Source organism: Oncorhynchus masou, unplaced genomic scaffold (genome assembly GCF_036934945.1).
Source record: "Oncorhynchus masou masou isolate Uvic2021 unplaced genomic scaffold, UVic_Omas_1.1 unplaced_scaffold_181, whole genome shotgun sequence".
NCBI lineage: Eukaryota > Metazoa > Chordata > Actinopteri > Salmoniformes > Salmonidae > Oncorhynchus > Oncorhynchus masou.
Genome location: NW_027016550.1, coordinates 1,495,363 through 1,507,926, shown reverse-complemented (window position 1 = coordinate 1,507,926; position 12,564 = coordinate 1,495,363).

Sequence of the window (12,564 nt, the reverse complement as noted above, 5' to 3'; positions counted from 1 at the left end):
AGAACCTGAGAGGTTGTTCTGTCTAGGGTCTGACCTCTCAGGCTGGTTAGTCCCTACCAGCCTGCTAACGTTAGCCCCTACTAGCCTGCTAATGTTAACCCCTACCAGCCTGCTAATGTTAACCCCTACTAGCCTGCTAACGTTAACCCCTACCAGCCTGCTAATGTTAACCCCTACTAGCCTGCTAACGTTAACCCCTACCAGCCTGCTAACGTTAACCCCTACCAGCCTGCTAATGTTAACCCCTACTAGCCTGCTAATGTTAACCCCTACCAGCCTGCTAATGTTAACCCCTACCAGCCTGCTAACGTTAGCCCCTGCCAGCCTGCTAACGTTAGCCCCTACTAGCCTGCTAACGTTAGCTCCTACTAGCCTGCTAATGTTAACCCCTACCAGCCTGCTAATGTTAACCCCTACCAGCCTGCTAACGTTAACCCCTACCAGCCTGCTAACGTTAACCCCTACCAGCCTGCTAACGTTAGCTAACGTTAGCCCCTACCAGCCTGCTAACGTTAGCCCCTACTAGCCTGCTAACGTTAGCCCCTACCAACCTGCTAACGTTAGCCCCTACCAGCCTGCAAACGTTAACCCCTTCTAGCCTGCTAATGTTAACCCCTACCAGCCTGCTAACGTTAACCCCTACCAGCCTGCTAACGTTAACCCCTACCAGCCTGCTAATGTTAACCCCTACCAGCCTGCTAATGTTAACCCCTACCAGCCTGCTAACATTAGCCCCTACCAGCCTGCTAACGTTAACCCCTACCAGCCTGCTAATGTTAACCCGTACCAGCCTGCTAATGTTAACCCCTACCAGCCTGCTAACGTTAACCCCTACCAGCCTGCTAACGTTAACCCCTACCAGCCTGCTAACGTTAACCCGTACCAGCCTGCTAATGTTAACCCCTACCAGCCTGCTAACATTACGTTAGCACTGAGTGAGTCAGCCAGTTGCTATTAACACCAACTAGCATACAGTTACATTAAAGTAAACCAACGTTTTGGGTTTTATGGGTATTATGACTCATACTGTGGTACTCCATAGTGATGTTTCTCCTCTCTGGGTGCAGCTGGTCTGTGTGACCAGCAGAGGTCGCTCTCTCTCCAACTCTACCAGCCTGCTAACGTTAGCCCCTACTAGCCTGCTAATGTTAACCCCTACCAGCCTGCTAATGTTAACCCCTACTAGCCTGCTAACGTTAGCTCCTACTAGCCTGCTAACGTTAACCCCTACCAGCCTGCTAATGTTAACCCCTACCAGCCTGCTAACGTTAACCCCTACCAGCCTGCTAATGTTAACCCCTACTAGCCTGCTAATGTTAACCCCTACCAGCCTGCTAATGTTAACCCCTACCAGCCTGCTAACGTTAGCCCCTGCCAGCCTGCTAACGTTAGCCCCTACTAGCCTGCTAACGTTAGCTCCTACTAGCCTGCTAATGTTAACCCCTACCAGCCTGCTAATGTTAACCCCTACCAGCCTGCTAACGTTAACCCCTACCAGCCTGCTAACGTTAGCTAACGTTAGCCCCTACCAGCCTGCTAACGTTAGCCCCTACTAGCCTGCTAACGTTAGTCCCTACCAGCCTGCTAACGTTAACCCCTACCAGCCTGCTAATGTTAACCCCTACCAGCCTGCAAACGTTAACCCCTACCAGCCTGCTAATGTTAACCCCTACCAGCCTGCTAATGTTAACCCCTTCTAGCCTGCTAATGTTAACCCCTACCAGCCTGCTAATGTTAACCCCTACCAGCCTGCTAACGTTAACCCCTACCAGCCTGCTAATGTTAACCCCTACTAGCCTGCTAATGTTAACCCCTACCAGCCTGCTAATGTTAACCCCTACCAGCCTGCTAACGTTAGCCCCTGCCAGCCTGCTAACGTTAGCCCCTACTAGCCTGCTAACGTTAGCTCCTACTAGCCTGCTAATGTTAACCCCTACCAGCCTGCTAATGTTAACCCCTACCAGCCTGCTAACGTTAACCCCTACCAGCCTGCTAACGTTAGCTAACGTTAGCCCCTACCAGCCTGCTAACGTTAGCCCCTACTAGCCTGCTAACGTTAGTCCCTACCAGCCTGCTAACGTTAACCCCTACCAGCCTGCTAATGTTAACCCCTACCAGCCTGCAAACGTTAACCCCTACCAGCCTGCTAACGTTAACCCCTACCAGCCTGCTAACGTTAACCCCTACCAGCCTGCTAACGTTAACCCCTACCAGCCTGCTAATGTTAGCCCCTACCAGCCTGCTAATGTTAACCCCTACCAGCCTGCTAATGTTAACCCCTTCTAGCCTGCTAATGTTAACCCCTACCAGCCTGCTAATGTTAACCCCTACCAGCCTGCTAACGTTAACCCCTACCAGCCTGCTAACGTTAACCCCTACCAGCCTGCTAACGTTAACCCCTACCAGCCTGCTAACGTTAACCCCTACCAGCCTGCTAATGTTAACCCCTACCAGCCTGCTAACGTTAACCCCTACCAGCCTGCTAACGTTAACCCCTACCAGCCTGCTAACGTTAACCCCTACCAGCCTGCTAACGTTAACCCCTACCAGCCTGCTAACGTTAACCCCTACCAGCCTGCTAACGTTAACCCCTACCAGCCTGCTAATGTTAACCCCTACCAGCCTGCTAACATTACGTTAGCACTGAGTGAGTCAGCCAGTTGCTATTAACACCAACTAGCATACAGTTACATTAAAGTAAACCAACGTTTTGGGTTTTATGGGTATTATGACTCATACTGTGGTACTCCATAGTGATGTTTCTCCTCTCTGGGTGCAGCTGGTCTGTGTGACCAGCAGAGGTCGCTCTCTCTCCAACAGTGAACTGGACAGAGCTCGGCCTCCAGGGATGCAGTTTCCATTCTCCACCCTTCTCACCAAATCCACTCCCAGTCATGGATTTAGAACATGATGGAGAGTCCCCACAGCCAATGCTTTCACACCAATCCAATGCTTTTAAAATCTTTGTCAGGGAACGTGGAATGGCTTTGGGAGAAGTGGTCCGGCCGCATTGTTAATGCTGATCTGTTCTCACTGGTAGGAACAGGAATGATAATTACATCACACAAATCAATTTATTGTTTAACATTTTGGAGGGTGGTGGTGGTGGTGGGGGGGTGTATATCTTACAGAGTGACTTCATTGATTGATTGATTGAATTGATGTCATTTATTGGTCAGAGAGACTCTAATGCTGTCTCAGGTCTGAATCTCTGCTGTGCGCCTTCTAGGCAGACTGGCCAATAAAATAAAATATTAAGATGGGCAAAAGAACACAGACACTGGACAGAGGAACACTGCCTTAGAAGGTCAGCATTCCAGAGTCGCCTCTTCGCTGTTGACGTTGAGACTGGACAGAGGAACTCTGCCTAGAAGGTCAGCATCCAGGAGTCGCCTCTTCGCTGTTGACGTTGAGACTGGACAGAGGAACTCTGCCTTAGAAGGTCAGCATCCCAGAGTCGCCTCTTCTCTGTTGACGTTGAGACTGGACAGAGGAACTCTGCCTAGAAGGTCAGCATCCAGGAGTCGCCTCTTCGCTGTTGACGTTGAGACGGGTGTTCTGTGAAGGGAGTAGTACACAGTGTTGTACGAGATCTTCAGTTTTTTGGCGATTTCTCACATGGAATAGCCTTCATTTCACAGAACAAGAATAGACTGACAAGTTTCAGAAGAAATGTCTTTGTTTCTGGCCATTTTGAGCCTGTAATCAAAACCAACAAATGCTGACGCTCCAGATACTCAACTAGTCTAAAGAAGGCCAGTTTTAAAGCGTCTTTAATCAGAACAGTTTTCAGCTGTGCTAACATAATTGCAAAAGGGTTTTCTAATGATCAATTAGCCTTTTAAAATGATAAACTTGGATTAGCTAACACGACGTGCCATTGGAAAACAGGAGTGATGGTTGCTGATAATGGGCCTCTGTACACCTATGTAGATATTCCATTAAAATTCTGCAGTTTCTAGCCTCCCGGGTGGCGCAGTGGTTTAGGGCGCTGTGCCACCAGAGACTCTGGGTTCTTGCCCAGGCTCCGTCGTAACCGGCTGAGACTGGGAGGTCCGTGGGGCGACGCACAATTGGCCTAGCGTCGTCCGGGTTAGGGAGGGTTTGGCCGGTAGGGATATCCTTGTCTCATCGCGCACCAGCGACTCCTGTGGCGGGAGGTGCACGGTGTTGCCAGGTGCACGGTGTTTCCTCCGACACATTGGTGCGGCTGGCTTCCGGGTTGGATGCGCGCTGTGTTAAGAAGCAGTGCGGCTTGGTTGGGTAGTGTATCGGAGGACGTACGACTTTCGACCTTCGTCTCTCCCGAGCCCGTACGGGAGTTGTAGCGATGAGACAAGATAGTAGCTACTAAAACAATTGGATACCAGGAAATTGGGGAGAAAAAGGGGTAAAAAAATAAATAAAAAATCTGCAGTTTCAACATTAACAATGTTACACTGTATTTCTGATCCATTTCATGTAATTTTAATGGACAAAAAGGGCTTTTCTTTCAAAAACAAAGACATTTCTAAGTGACCCCAAACTTTTGAACGGTACCCTAACTGATCCTACACCAGGCTGACGGCCTGGGAGGACAGGACTCTCTGCTGACGGCCTGGGAGGACAGGACTCTCTGCTGACGGCCTGGGAGGACAGGACTCTCTGCAGTAACAGGTTGACGGCCTGAGAGGACAGGACTCTCTGCTGACGGCCTGGGAGGACAGGACTCTCTGCAGTAACAGGTTGACGGCCTGGGAGGACAGGACTCTCTGCTGACGGCCTGGGAGGACAGGACTCTCTGCTGACGGCCTGGGAGGACAGGACTCTCTGCTGACGGCCTGGGAGGACAGGACTCTCTGCTGACGGCCTGGGAGGACAGGACTCTCTGCTGACGGCCTGGGAGGACAGGACTCTCCACAGCTGCCATCATAACATCTATTTTATTTCTGCGATACAGTTGATAACCATGGCGATGAATGGTAGAAGCCTTACCGAAGCACACGTTCATATCTCTCTGTATTGGCCGATGCCTACTATCCATCCTCTACTGTCTTCACTGCCTCAGCAGAGAATACATTCTATTCTAACAACCTATTTTATTTTTTATTTAACTCGACAAGTCAGTTAAGAACAAATTCTTATTTACAATGACGGCCTAGGAACAGTGGGTTAACTGCCTTGTTCGGGGGCAGAACCACAGAATGTTACCATATAAAGACAGGGACGCGTTCTAGCAACCTTTCGGTTATTGGACCAACGCTCTAACCACTAGGCTGCCTGTCTCTCTCACACTGGGTACTTCTGATCCCCCCCAGCATCACAGCATCTGCACATTTGACACACACAGTTTTTTCCCCACCGATACAACACATCCCTTTGTCCCCATGCCCTCCTACACACTTCTCACATCTAGGAATCTCCCTCCTACACACTGCTGCAACATGACCATAAGCTTGGCATCTGAAACACCTCAGTGTGTTCGGCACAAAAGCGCTCAGTTGGATGAGTGACATATCTTAACATGACTTTATCAGTGAAAGACTCAAAGCTCAAAAGGACACAGACGGTGCCTTCTAGTTTCACTATGCTCTCCACCGTGGTCTGTGTTGCACAACATGGCGGGTGTCACAGACACAGGGAATCTTCTATTTAATACGCTCCACTTCAACACTTAACGCCACCCCAGTAAGTAATCGCTTCTTTAAAAGGCGCCCTGCTCCGGAGAGCAAGGCAAGTCACAGGTCTTGTCCTTGTTCACGTGACGCGAAGTGCTCGCTCCCTCTGGACGGAAGAAACACAAAAGAAATCATCGCTTGTCCACGTTGAGCGTCACAGATTTAACAGTACCCAACTTATTTTCTACCCAGCCACAAATGGGTCAGCCAAAGGTAGGGATCCATTTTCTTCAAAAAATATAACTCCCACTGGGCCCAAATCATCTTCTGCGCTCATACTCACTCTCGTTGGGGGGAACATTTCTGTGCCATCAGAGACTGCAGAATACGGTTTCTACTTGGGGCCATTCTTCCTCAAAAACACATCTTCCCACTGCACTCAGGTTTTCTCCGTCATTCCTCGCTGTCCCAAAAACCCACGTTTATCCAGCAAGACAGCTATGCAGAAGTGGCACGAAGAATAGAGCACCATGCAGCAGCCGAGCTAAACCATCTGCTAAACATTTTTTAATTTAACCATTTATTTTACCAGGCAAGTCAGTTAAGAACAAATTATTATTCACAATGACGGCCTACCGGGGAACAGTAGGTTAACTGCCTTGTTCAGGGGGGGAAGAACGACAAATTTTTACCTTGTCAGCTCAGGGATTCAATCAAGCAACCTTTCGGTTACTCGTCCAACGCTCTAACCACTAGTCTACCTGCTGGTTACTAGTCCAACACTCTAACCACTAGTCTACCTGCTGGTTACTGGTCCAACGCTCTAACCACTAGACTACCTGCTGGTTACTAGTCCAACGCTCTAATCACTAGGCTACCTGCTGGTTACTAGTCCAACACTCTAACCACTAGTCTACCTGCTGGTTACTAGTCCAACGCTCTAACCACTAGTCTACCTGTTGGTTACTAGTCCAACACTCTAACCACTAGACTGACTGCTGGTAACTAGTCCAATGCTCTAACCACTAGTCTACCTGCTGGTTACTAGTCCAACGCTCATAACCACTAGGCTACCTGCTGGTTACTAGTACAACACTCTAACCACTAGACTGCCTGCTGGTAACTAGTCCAACGCTCTAACCACTAGACTACCTGCTGGTAACTAGTCCAACACTCTAACCACTAGTCTACCTGCTGGTAACTAGTCCAACCCTCTAACCACTAGGCTACCTGCTGGTTACTGGTCCAACGCTCTAACCACTAGTCTACCTGCTGGTTACTAGTCCAACGCTCTAACCACTAGACTACCTGCTGGTTACTAGTCCAACGCTCTAACCACTAGACTACCTGCTCTAACCACTAGTCTACCTGCTGGTTACTAGTCCAACGCTCCAACCACTAGACTACCTGCTCTAACCACTCGACTACCTGCTGGTTACTAGTCCAACGCTCTAACCACTAGGCTACCTGCTGGTTACTAGTCCAACGCTCTAACCACTAGACTACCTGCTGGTTACTAGTCCAACACTCTAACCACTAGATGACCTGCTGGTTACTGGTCCAACGCTCTAACCACTAGTCTACCTGCTGGTTACTGGTCCAACGCTCTAACCACTAGACTACCTGCTCTAACCACTAGACTACCTGCTGGTTACTGGTCCAACACTCTAACCACTAGACTACCTGCTGGTTACTGGTCCAACGCTCTAACCACTAGACTACCTGCTCTAACCACTAGACTACCTGCTGGTTACTGGTCCAACACTCTAACCACTAGACTACCTGCTGGTTACTGGTCCAACGCTCTAACCACTAGACTACCTGCTGGTTACTGGTCCAACACTCTAACCACTAGTCTACCTGCTGGTAACTAGTCCAACCCTCTAACCACTAGGCTACCTGCTGGTTACTGGTCCAACGCTCTAACCACTAGTCTACCTGCTGGTTACTAGTCCAACGCTCTAACCACTAGACTACCTGCTGGTTACTAGTCCAACGCTCTAACCACTAGACTACCTGCTCTAACCACTAGTCTACCTGCTGGTTACTAGTCCAACGCTCCAACCACTAGACTACCTGCTCTAACCACTCGACTACCTGCTGGTTACTAGTCCAACGCTCTAACCACTAGGCTACCTGCTGGTTACTAGTCCAACGCTCTAACCACTAGACTACCTGCTGGTTACTAGTCCAACACTCTAACCACTAGATGACCTGCTGGTTACTGGTCCAACGCTCTAACCACTAGTCTACCTGCTGGTTACTGGTCCAACGCTCTAACCACTAGACTACCTGCTCTAACCACTAGACTACCTGCTGGTTACTGGTCCAACACTCTAACCACTAGACTACCTGCTGGTTACTGGTCCAACGCTCTAACCACTAGACTACCTGCTCTAACCACTAGACTACCTGCTGGTTACTGGTCCAACACTCTAACCACTAGACTACCTGCTGGTTACTGGTCCAACGCTCTAACCACTAGACTACCTGCTGGTTACTGGTCCAACACTCTAACCACTAGGCTACCTGCTGGTTACTAGTCCAACACTCTAACCACTAGGCTACGTGCTGGTAACTAGTCCAACACTCTAACCACTAGACTACCTGCTCTAACCACTAGGCTACGTGCTGGTAACTAGTCCAACACTCTAACCACTAGACTACCTGCTCTAACCACTAGACTACCTGCTGGTTACTGGTCCAACACTCTAACCACTAGACTACCTGCTGGTTACTGGTCCAACGCTCTAACCACTAGACTACCTGCTGGTTACTGGTCCAACACTCTAACCACTAGACAACCTGCTGGCTACTGGTCCAACGCTCTAACCACTAGTCTACCTGCTGGTTACTGGTCCAACGCTCTAACCACTAGACAACCTGCTGGTTACTGGTCCAACGCTCTAACCACTAGTCTACCTGCTGGTTACTGGTCCAACGCTCTAACCACTAGGCTCCCTGCTGGTTACTGGTCCAGCGCTCTAACCACTAGACTACCTGCTGGTTACTAGTCCAACGCTCTAACCACTAGTCTACCTGCTGGTTACTGGTCCAGCGCTCTAACCACTAGACTACCTGCTCTAACCACTAGACTACCTGCTGGTTACTGGTCCAACACTCTAACCACTAGACTACCTGCTGGTTACTGGTCCAACGCTCTAACCACTAGTCTACCTGCTGGTTACTGGTCCAGCGCTCTAACCACTAGACAACCTGCTGGTTACTAGTCCAACGCTCTAACCACTAGTCTACCTGCTGGTTACTAGTCCAACGCTCTAACCACTAGACTACCTGCTCTAACCACTAGGCTACCTGCTGGTTACTGGTCCAACACTCTAACCACTAGACTACCTGCTCTAACCACTAGGCTACCTGCTGGTTACTAGTCCAACACTCTAACCACTAGGCTACCTGCTGGTTACTGGTCCAACGAGTCTCCATCTTTCACACCAGGTGACTGCACATAATAATTCTGCAGGTTCAGTTTCTGACATCAAAATAACATCAGCAGCATATAAACATTATATATATATATTATATATAAACAGATACCATTTCATCATCATATTTTACTCCAATATTTAACGGTTTAATTTATTTCGCCAAATCATTTATAAACAAAGCAAACAAAGTCAGAGAAAAGGCGTCTCCTTGTTTTACACCCGAGGGCGTGGGGAAACCAATCTGTACGATATATTAATTAACGCTGTCACGTTCTGACCTTAGTTCTTTTGTGATGTCTTTGTTTTAGTATGGTCAGGGTGTGGGGAAACCAATCTGTACGAGACATTCATTAACGCTGTCACCTTCTGACCTTAGTTCTTTTGTTTATGTCTTTGTTTTAGTATGGTCAGGGTGTGAGTTGGTTGGGTTGTCTATGTTAGTTTTTCTATGATTTGCTATTTCTGTGTTTGGCCTGGTATGGTTCTCAATCAGAGGCAGCTGTCAATCGTTGTCCCTAATTGAAAACCATATTTAGTCCAACCCTCTAACCACTAGACTACCTGCTGGTTACTAGTCCAACCCTCTAACCACTACTAGACTACCTGCTGGTTACTAGTCCAACCCTCTAACCATACTCTCTTCTCTGTATATATCAATGAGGTCCCTCTTGCTGCTGGTGAGTCTCTGATCCACCTCTACGCAGACGACACCATTCTGTATACTTCTGGCCCTTCTTTGGACACTGTGTTAACAACCCTCCAGGCAAGCTTCAATGCCATTCAACTCTCCTTCCGTGGCCTCCAATTGCTCTTAAATACAAGTAAAACTAAATGCATGCTCTTCAACCGATCGCTGCCTGCACCTGCCCGCCTGTCCAACATCACTACTCTGGACGGCTCTGACTTAGAATACGTGGACAACTACAAATACTTAGGTGTCTGGTTAGACTGTAAACTCTCCTTTCAGACCCATATCAAACATCTCCAATCCAAAGTTAAATCTAGAATTGGCTTCCTATTTCGCAACAAAGCATCCTTCTCTCATGCTGCCAAACATACCCTTGTAAAACTGACCATCCTACCAATCCTCGACTTTGGCGATGTCATTTACAAAATAGCCTCCAATACCCTACTCAACAAATTGGATGCAGTCTATCACAGTGCAATCCGTTTTGTCACCAAAGCCGTTGGCTGGCCCTCGCTTCATACTCGTCGCCAAACCCACTGGCTCCATGTCATCTACAAGACCCTGCTAGGTAAAGTCCCCCCTTATCTCATCTCGCTGGTCACCATAGCATCTCCCACCTGTAGCACACACTCCAGCAAGTATATCTCTCTAGTCACCCCCAAAACCAATTCTTTCTTTGGCCGCCTCTCCTTCCAGTTCTCTGCTGCCAATGACTGGAACAAACTACAAAAATCTCTCGCTTTAAGCACCAACTGTCAGAGCAGCTCACAGATTACTGCACCTGTACATAGCCCACCTATAATTTAGCCCAAACAACTACCTCTTTCCCTACTGTATTTATTTTATTTATTTTGCTCCATTGCACCCCATTATTTTTATTTCTACTATGCACATTCTTCCACTGCAAATCTACCATTCCAGTGTTTTACTTGCTATTTTGTATTTACTTTGCCACCATGGCCTTTTTTTGCCTTTACCTCCCTTATCTCACCTCATTTGCTCACATCGTATATAGACTTGTTTATACTGTATTATTGACTGTATATTTGTTTTACTCCATGTGTAACTCTGTGTCATTGTATGTGTCGAACTGCTTTGCTTTATCTTGGCCAGGTCGCAATTGTAAATGAGAACTTGTTCTCAACTTGCCTACCTGGTGAAATAAAGGTGAAATAAATAAATAAATAAAAATATTTAGGGAGCCTGTTGTCATTTGTGTTTCGTGGGTGATTGTTTCCTGTTGGATGTTTGTGTCACATTTCAGGACTGTTTCGGTTTTTCGTTTGTATCATTCACTTTAGTATTCTTTAGTGTTCAGTTTTAATAAACTAAAACCACGCTGCACATTGGTCCGATCTCTCCGACTCCTCCTCAGAAGAGGACGAAAACCCTCACTAAAGCGCATACAAGCAATTGGTACTTTGAAAAGAGACTGGATTTGCGTGATAAAATTTCCCTGTTTAAAAAAACAAAATCAAATCAATGAAACGTGCAACAGTAGACTCTTCTTCGTGTAATCTATTTCTGACTATTGTACAGACTGAGAAGATATGATCTGTAGATGTCACGATGACCCCAGGTAGAGTAGCTGCTACATGTTAATGGACCCCAGGTAGAGTAGCTACATGTTCAGTAGTTAATGGACCCCAGGTAGAGTAGCTGCTACATGTTAATGGACCCCAGGTAGAGTAGCTGCTACATGTTAATGGACCCCAGGTAGAGTAGCTGCTACATGTTCAGTAGTTAATGGACCCCAGGTAGAGTAGCTGCTACATGTTAATGGACCCCAGGAAGAGTAGCTGCTACATGTTCAGTAGTTAATGGACCCCAGGTAGAGTAGCTGCTACATGTTCAGTAGTTAATGGACCCCAGGTAGAGTAGCTACATACTCAGTAGTTAATGGACCCCAGGTAGAGTAGCTGCTACATATTCAGTAGTTAATGGACCCCAGGTAGAGTAGCTACATACTCAGTAGTTAATGGACCCCAGGTAGAGTAGCTGCTACATATTCAGTAGTTAATGGACCCCAGGTAGAGTAGCTGCTACATATTCAGTAGTTAATGGACCCCAGGTAGAGTAGCTGCTACATGTTCAGTAGTTAATGGACCCCAGGTAGAGTAGCTGCTACATATTCAGTAGTTAATGGACCCCAGGTAGAGTAGCTGCTACATATTCAGTAGTTAATGGACCCCAGGTAGAGTAGCTGCTACATGTTCAGTAGTTAATGGACCCCAGGTAGAGTAGCTGCTACATATTCAGTAGTTAATGGACCCCAGGTAGAGTAGCTGCTACATATTCAGTAGTTAATGGACCCCAGGTAGAGTAGCTACATACTCAGTAGTTAATGGACCCCAGGTAGAGTAGCTACATACTCAGTAGTTAATGGACCCCAGGTAGAGTAGCTACATACTCAGTAGTTAATGGACCCCAGGTAGAGTAGCTACATGTTCAGTAGTTAATGGACCCCAGGTAGAGTAGCTGCTACATGTTAATGGACCCCAGGTAGAGTAGCTACATATTCAGTAGTTAATGGACCCCAGGTAGAGTAGCTACATACTCAGTAGTTAATGGACCCCAGGTAGAGTAGCTACATACTCAGTAGTTAATGGACCCCAGGTAGAGTAGCTACATATTCAGTAGTTAATGGACCCCAGGTAGAGTAGCTACATACTCAGTAGTTAATGGACCCCAGGTAGAGTAGCTACATACTCAGTAGTTAATGGACCCCAGGTAGAGTAGCTGCTACATGTTAATGGACCCCAGGTAGAGTAGCTACATACTCAGTAGTTAATGGACCCCAGGTAGAGTAGCTGCTACATGTTCAGTTGTTAAT